Raw genomic sequence first — 8,493 nt, forward strand, 5'->3', positions numbered from 1 at the left:
TCCAAAATATTGTACTGCTTCAGAAGACACATTTGTGCTGCTACATTTGCAAAAAATAGCAATTAAATTAAATAGCATTAAAAAATGAAAAAAAAAAAAAACTTAAAAAAACTTTCAGAAAGTGATGGTTTACATCTCGCATAACACTTTGTTTCTTTATTTTTATTTATGAAACTTACCCAGATTCATGTGTTTATAAAAAAGAATGCATGAAGCTAGAATAAAATGTTTTTGTTTACAAGCAGATACCCCGTTCTTTCTTTTGATGTTTTGTATGTTCAGATATTCATATAACAAAACATATACAAATTAATACCTAAATAGGGACATAGTAGTATACTTAAAGTATGATGTAAAGTTCACTTGAAGAAAACTTACGAGTATACTTGCAGTATAAACTACTAAACTAGTAGTTTACTGAGACTATACTTCAAGGTGTACTAAAAATGCTACAAGTATTTAATTAGTGAACTATCAGTATGCCTATAAGTTCACTTTTAGTATAGTTGCAGTACAAACTAAAAACATAGATGTAAACTAGTTGTGTACTCAAAGTTTACTACTGTTATACTTAAAGTATACTTTTATATACTAGAAAGTGGGCCAATTTAGTCCCAAGGCGTATTGAAATAGTACACTTACAAGTATACTACTAGTACACTGATATTTGTATACTTACTACATAAAGTATACTTAAAAATATACTTGAACTTTACTTAAGTATACTTAATAAAATAAACTTGAAATATACTTCTTTTTGTTAAGGGCACCCAAGCTGTCTGCTCGAGCTGTCATGGCCATGGAGACTGCAAGTCTCTGAGTTCCCTGTGGTCCTATTTCTTTGTTTACCATGTATTTAAATCCTAGTTTTCATGTGTTTCATTGTCAGTTGTTAGATTTGTTTCTGTTCCCCTGGATTCTGCTTCCCTGTACTCTTTTCATGTTTTGTTTTATTAAAATTATGCATTTAGATCCTTGTTTCCTCCTGCTTCCCTTGATCTACATGTTACAAAGTTTCACTCAATCATAGTGTAGAAACATCTCAAAGAAGGAAACTTCCTCAAAGAAAGAAACTGGAAATTGCCATAGAAATGTAATGATTTTACTTTTTCATTTTAATAAATTTGGTAAGTTATCACAAAGCTGTTTTTTTGTTGTTGTCATTATAGGGTATAGAGCGTAGATTGAGAAAAAAATGAATGGTACTATATCTATCTATCTATCTATCTATCATCATCATCTATATATATGTATGTGTGTGTGTGTATGTACTGTATATATTGTTTATACATTGTTTTTTCAATCTTTGTTGCTGTCTCTCTTTGTTGTTCTCTCTCTTTCTTAGAGTTTTACTAAAAAAATTGGATGAGAAAAGAGAAGGTTTGTTAGTGAATAGCTGTACTGTGCTGGGCCACTCGTTTCATGTGGAGGAGCCATGCTGAGCATGCAGCTTTCTCCTGAGGCTGAACCAGTCAAACTCACATCACTCCCTCTCTAAAGACCTCTGGGGGTGTGGGAGGGAGTGTCGTAACCCAGAAACCCCTTCACTCTCCATTTGTTCCATGGGAACATGCAATGTGCAATCTAAGCCCACTTCAGTGGGAGAGCAGCTAATGAAATCAGCTTTTACATACTCCATTCCAGAAGTGGCTTTAGGCTGCTTCAGTGACGTTGAGTCTGGTCTACTGAACACTGACTGACTCCTGTGTGGGGTAATCAACATGGGAAAATGGAAGTAGTGTGTGAATATACACAAAACTACAGGGGCTTTCATGTTGTTTGAGCTACTATGCTAGTAGTCCTAGGCAGCCAGACTTTTGAATATCAGTATAAAGTCTAGTCCACACACTATTCTGGCCAACAACCACCCACAATAAACAAATGTTTTATTGACATGTTTCAAAAATGTGTAACTAGTTTAAACCGATATAGTCATAGACAGTAGGTAAAACTAATGATAAATGCAAATAATACTTCGAACTAACCATAAATTATTTAATAGTTAAGATCAGTGCTCAAAGTGAGCTGATACTTACCTTGTACTGGCAATTATATTATATTTTTTCATTCTCTCTCTCATAAACTAGCCAAAGTGATGAAAACGAGCAGGTAAATGAAGGTGGCACAGACAGAAGGCTGTTCTAATGTTACGTGATCTTACCCAAGCATTCCAATATGCAAATATTTTCATAACAACATGAGCTGCTTAAAATGAAGAAAGTTATCAACATAACTGATATTCAAAATTTTGAATTTTGAACAAAATCTTTGTTTACGTTTCGTATATCTGCGTATATCTCGTAAATCCTTGTTTCGGTTTCTCCTTTTGAATGAAGAAAATATATTATTGATAGTCTTGACTACCTGTCATTCCTGTCACGGCCAAAGATGCCATCCCCGTCTGCCCAGCCACAGTTTAGGAGGCCATCTCCAAGTCATCAGAGGTTTCTTAGCTGACAGTGCCTCCCATCTTGGCCAGGGAGATTGTTCCTCGGATCTCTGCCTCCAAAACCATTTCCTTAGAATATATGGTAAATGCTACTCTCCCAAAGACAGCTGTCATCCTGTACTTTTCCCAGGTTCAACCATTTACCCACTCCATCCCCCTGTGGCATTTGTCAATCCTCTCCTGCACCCCACAGTGGCCGCTGACCTTTCTACTTCCCTTGTGGCAACTTCTGACCCACTCCAGTCTCTGGTGGAAGCCATCAACTTACTCCTTTCTGTCACAGTCCCAGAACCTCCAGTGTCTGCTCCTGCCCCCGAGCAGTACTACAAGACCTTTTTGCCTCCCATTTATACCAGCGCCCCTTGGTCTGAGGGCTTGAGAGTCGGACTTGTAACCCAAAGGTTGTGGGTTCAAGTCTCAGGTCCGGTAGAAATTGTCGGTGGGGGGAGTGAATAACCAGTGCTCTCTTCCACTCTCAGTACCACAACTGAGGTGAGACCCTTGAGCAAGGCACCGAACCCCCAACTGCTCCCTGGGTGCTGCAGCACGTGGCTGCCCACTGCTCCAGGTGTGTGTTCACTACTGTGTGTGTGTGCACTTGGATGGGTTAAATGCAGAACACAAATTCTGAGTATGGGTCACCATACTTGGCCTCACTTCACTTTTCACTTTACTTCACTCTTGTGTTTGCTGGATTGTTTTGTTCTGTAGGCCTTATTTTGAATGCACTTCTGTCATGCTCTTTGTGCTGTACACCAGAGTGTTTTGTGCCTTTTTGTCTGCAACTCAAGCTCACGTATCTTGATAAAGCTGGCCATACACTGTGTGATTGGAGCAATGTTTTTGTTAAATACCAACTCTCACTGTATGAGTAAATTGTATGCAATATAAAGTCAAAGCTCACTATTTATATGCTCATACTATACGGTCAGATCGTCAAGCTGCGACTTGACTGCTCACACTATACATGTGAAATAAACATGTAGGACCCCTGTGCAATACCCTCATGAGGAGTGACCAAAATTTCTGACAAGTCAGAAATTCATCCGACCATCCGACTGCCTGTCGGGAGAGGTTAATCGCCTCTCATTACCCCCTGTACACTGCACGACAAAGCTGAAATTTGGCCCAACTCTAAAAAGTCATACAACTCAGAAATTGACTGAAAATTGGACAAAAATTGCACAGTGTATGACCGGCTTTATTCGGTCTTGCCTTCTCCAGTCAAGTTTTCCCCTGTCTTGCCCTGTCTTTTGTAGTGTCTGCTCTCTTTTTCTGCAGTGTTCTGCCTGGTCCAGCACTTTGGTCCAGTTTCTCCTACCTCCGTATCAACTGCCGTACCTGGTGTTTACCTCTTCAAAAGTATCTGGTTACTGGTCTGGCCCATTACTGGTTGCCAGTCTGAATTGGCTTCTGGTTTCTGAACTTCTGCTTTGACTTCATCCTTGCGTTTATTAATTCTGTCATTACAATAAAAATTTTTTAAAAAAAAGTGAGAACATAATAATTGATTTTTGTCTTTAGCAGCTGAAGCAAAGGGTAATGCAAAAATTATATTTGTTGTCATCTATAGAAATGTATTAATCTATGATGACTTCCACTTCTGTGGACCCTAGAGATGTGTAAAGAGTCCATATCAGCAAATGCAAACCTGGCAAGGGTTTTGCAAAACAACAAGCATGTGCACAATAAGTAAATTTGATCAAATGTGTAATTTTATAATGTAAGTGCGTAGTAATTTAAGACACCTATTTGTGCATAGCAAGAACACACATTTGATGCTGTGATATTCTTGCTAGGTTGCTTATTAGGATGTAGAACAGACATTGTCTACAGCAAAACACTGAAGTACTCATTGTATCAGCCAGGGAACTTTCTGGTGTAAAGTGGGAAGTTACTGATTTTCTAGAATTTCCCAGTAAACAGAATGATACGATACGACACGATACGATACGACCTGACTCCTGGAAATAGCACAGCCAGCCAATCATTTTGGAACTTGCTATTTGTTGCCGAAAGCTGTTTTTGTGTGTAATCCCTTTTTTCAATATACAGCAATATATGCATTGACAATGTATGGCTATATATTGATACATACAATTATATTTAGAAATGAATAAAAAATACATCTAATATTCATAAAGTTTGATCCTTTGTTAAGTATATATTGCACATACATGTTTCCATATAAATGTGAATGTACTGTATGTACACACATTCATGGAATTAAAGGTAAAGCAGATTCTAGTTCCCAGCATGCTTTGCTTCTGACTGTTAAAGGAGAGTAAAAAATTTAAACTTAAGTGTTATTTCATGTGTTTTTGCTCAATATTATTATAGGGGGAGATCTGTTCAATTATTTTCAACTGTTTTATGTTGTATTATTTTGAAATTTAAAAGGGTTTCTGGTTTGTGTTAGTTTGTGGGGTTACCAATGTGATGAAGAGTAGAGCCCGTGGTTAGGTTAACGACTGTCCAAACACCATTAAGACTATATGTTATTTTATTTAAAAAGTAATGGCTGTGCACTTTTCAGCACAATGATAGTCTGTTCACTAAGTGCTTTAATATGAACGGGTGTGCTTATGCTATTGTGAACTAACTATATTACATAATTACTTTAGTATTATGTTTTCTGTCTCAAATGGCTAAAATAAATGGTAATGCAACTCCTATGCATGCAGTTCATTTACAAACTTTCCTTGTTCTGTTATGTGGCTTGCTTTGCAGATTTTAGCGTTTTACTGGATGGCTCAAAGTCATAGCAGTCTGTGTCAATGACTTTATTAATTTTGCATGAAAAAGAGATAACTGTTTGGTCTACTTAGCACATATGAGCCCAATCATCAGAGGATGCTCATTCTGTTGCAATTCAAAACTTACTATCATGGCCGTAGCCAGGGTTTGAAAATTAGTGAGGTGAGACAGAGATGTAGATGTTTGTGAAAGATGTTTTCTGTTTTGAAGGGATGAACACTGCTATGACACGTTTGATTAAGTAAACTACTTTAATAGAACATTTTTGAGCACATATTTGAATTATTTACAGTACACACATACATACATACATTCATTACTTCAGTAATGTGTGTCTTGTCTCAAATGGCTAAATTAAATGGTAATACATCTTTTATGCATACAGTTCATTTACAAACTTTCCTTGTACTGTGATGTGGCTTGCTTTGCATATTTGAGCGTTTTACTGGATGGCTCAAAGTCATAGCAGTCTGTGTCAATGACTTTATTAATTTTGCATGAAAAAGAGATAACTGTTTGGTCTACTTAGCACATATGAGACCAATCATCAGGATGCTCATTCTGTTGCAATTCAAAACTTACTATCATGGCCGTAGCCAGGGTTTGAAAATTAGTGAGGTGAGACAGAGATGTAGATGTTTGTGAAAGATGTTTTCTGTTTTGAAAGGATGAACACTGTCAAATTATACCATAGTCTATTTATTGCATTGTTAATATTTACTATAGATTAGGAGTGGATCATTTTATCAGTTGTTTATTATTCATGCAACAATCCATATTACTGTTATAGTTTTCATTAATAATCATTGCTCTATGATAACTTTGTCTAGTGCTCTTATGGATGTTTTTAGCATGACTTTGTGAAAATGTAACGACTACTGAATAAAATAGTATAGACTTCTTCATGGCTAGTGTTTGCGTATTTCATTTCATTCTGTAACCTACTTGTTCTACAGATCTGTGTACTTGTGTTAAATGCTACTGTTTTTGATAACGTTGATAACGTTTCTAATAGATAATATCATGATATTTTTTGCGTTTCCCTTACCGAATGTGCTATCCTGTCAGCAATAACATGTCCATGGGCTTTTTTGATAACTGTCCGGTTAAGTGCCGGCGATGCAGTGTTGCCAGATATTGCCATTAAAACAAATAAAAACCGAAAATAAAAAATAAACCTAAATTATTTCAAATATTTTGCAAATAAGATAAGATAAAGATTTTGCTGACCCTAAATTGCAACTTCCCACTCTATTAACTTTCTAAAGTGTCAAATTAAGTGGAAAAGACAAGTCCAAAAACGTCTATAATCGCTGGATCTGCGCCCGCGCCCTCAAGATTCGTTCACTCCGCCAGCGTCTCGCAGCGATCGTTTTCATACCACGAACGCTAAACATTCTTGCAAACTGTCTAAACTTAATTCAGTTATGACAACTCTCGGAAATAGTTTGTAAAACATTTTATTAATGTAAATGGAGATGTACATAGGTTTGGTATTGGCGGACTAGATCTGCTACGCTGCTGCTGCTGTTGCAGAGCAAGTATGACTTGCTTCGCAAAAGAACATAAATAAAGACATGCTGCTGCAAGTAGAGAGAGAGGTAGATCCCCCAACACAGCAGAGATACGTAGGGCTCAAAGCTGCACCCCCCCCAACCCTGCTGATCTGACCGCCAAGACTTGTGTACTGCAGCTGGCCTGAGAGCCATGGGCCCGAGTGTATAGTAGTTATGTATGCCTGGACCATTTAGCCAAATGGCTTAACTTAATTGGAATAAGGTACATGTGACCTGACCAGAAATGTGTACCTAGACGCCCAGGAATTATTTAAACTGTTTAAAAGACTAATGCGCCAAGATGTTACTGATTTACGGATATTAGTATACATTAGTAAAAGTTACTATTAAGAAAGAAAGCAAAGATAAGGCACGCAAATTTTCCAGCACCACCTGGTAAGCATTTATTTGTGCTTACATTAAGAACTCATTAATTTTTGCGCTTCAACAATATCTTTGAAATTAGGTCTTACATAACGTTCGTAAGCTGTAGAAGACCAACGACCCATTTCCTTGAGAGTAGAGGACGGGACTTTAGCCGCTGCTGAAGTTGCTGCCCCTATTCTGATTGAATGTGGAGTGTAAACCACTGGATTGAGACCACACAGGTGACCGAGTTGCTTGAATTTAGAAGCGAACCAGGAGCTTGACATAGGATTGCCATCCTCTGTGAGGAACAGGGGGTCATCAGGCAAGGCTTGTTGCCGGATTTCCAGACATGGAAAGAAGGGGGCAGAACACAGAGTTAATTTTTGATATAATAATGGGGGTACCTTTACCCGATTTAGCAGTTTTTGAGTGCTTGAGCATTAATGTGAATTAGTGATAGTCTAAAAAGACATCAGAGATAGTGAGATCAAGATTAGGATTGAAACTTCGTGACTTACAGTTAAATTCCCCACACCTTAAAAAACTATAGAAAGCAGTGAGCAGGACGGAATCTAAAAGAATGTCTGCATAAGGCCCGAAAACCCAGAGTCTGAGACGTTGCAATAATTTATGTAATAGAGGAAGGGTGAGAGGTAAACGTTTATCTTTCTTTCCTGGATGAGCCTTTGAGATGACGTTCATGAGGAGAGAGATGGAAGGATGGTGGAAAAGACTGATGCTGTTAGGATCTTGACAACGAAGATGAAACTGAATTCCTACTAGGGTTGCTTTGATTGAAGGTGGCTGGAGTTTATGGACATTGGCACAGTAAACTATGAATGCGCATACAACTTGCATGTTTATTGGAATAGCAGAAACTGCAAATGCAGTGCAGAAGAGGGAAAAATAGGACCAGGCAGAGTCATACACTTGGGAGGTGGTGGGCTAAAGAGAGAGCTCTCATAGCGCGCAGTGACTGTGCACAGGTTTGCAGGAGACGAGGTTATATAGAGGAACTACCCTTACCAAAAAGTAGTATACTTCAAGTTTATTTTATTAAGTATACTTAAGTAAAGTTCAAGTATATTTTTAAGTATACTTTATGTAGTAAGTGTACAAACTTTGAAGTATAGTCTCAGTAAACTACTAGTTTAGTAGTTTTATACTGCAAGTATACTCGTAAGTTTTCTTTAAGTTTCTTTAAGTCCCTATTTAGGTATTAATTTGTATATATTTTGTTATGAATATCTGAACATACAAAACATCAAAAGAACAGGGTATCTGCTTGTAAACAAAAACATTTTATTCTTAAACACTTGAATGTGGATAAGTTTCATAAATAAAAAATAAAGAAATAAACAA

The sequence above is a fragment of the Sinocyclocheilus rhinocerous genome, unplaced genomic scaffold, assembly GCF_001515625.1.
Source record: "Sinocyclocheilus rhinocerous isolate Xijiao unplaced genomic scaffold, SAMN03320098_v1.1 scaffold473, whole genome shotgun sequence".
NCBI classification, from domain to species: domain Eukaryota; kingdom Metazoa; phylum Chordata; class Actinopteri; order Cypriniformes; family Cyprinidae; genus Sinocyclocheilus; species Sinocyclocheilus rhinocerous.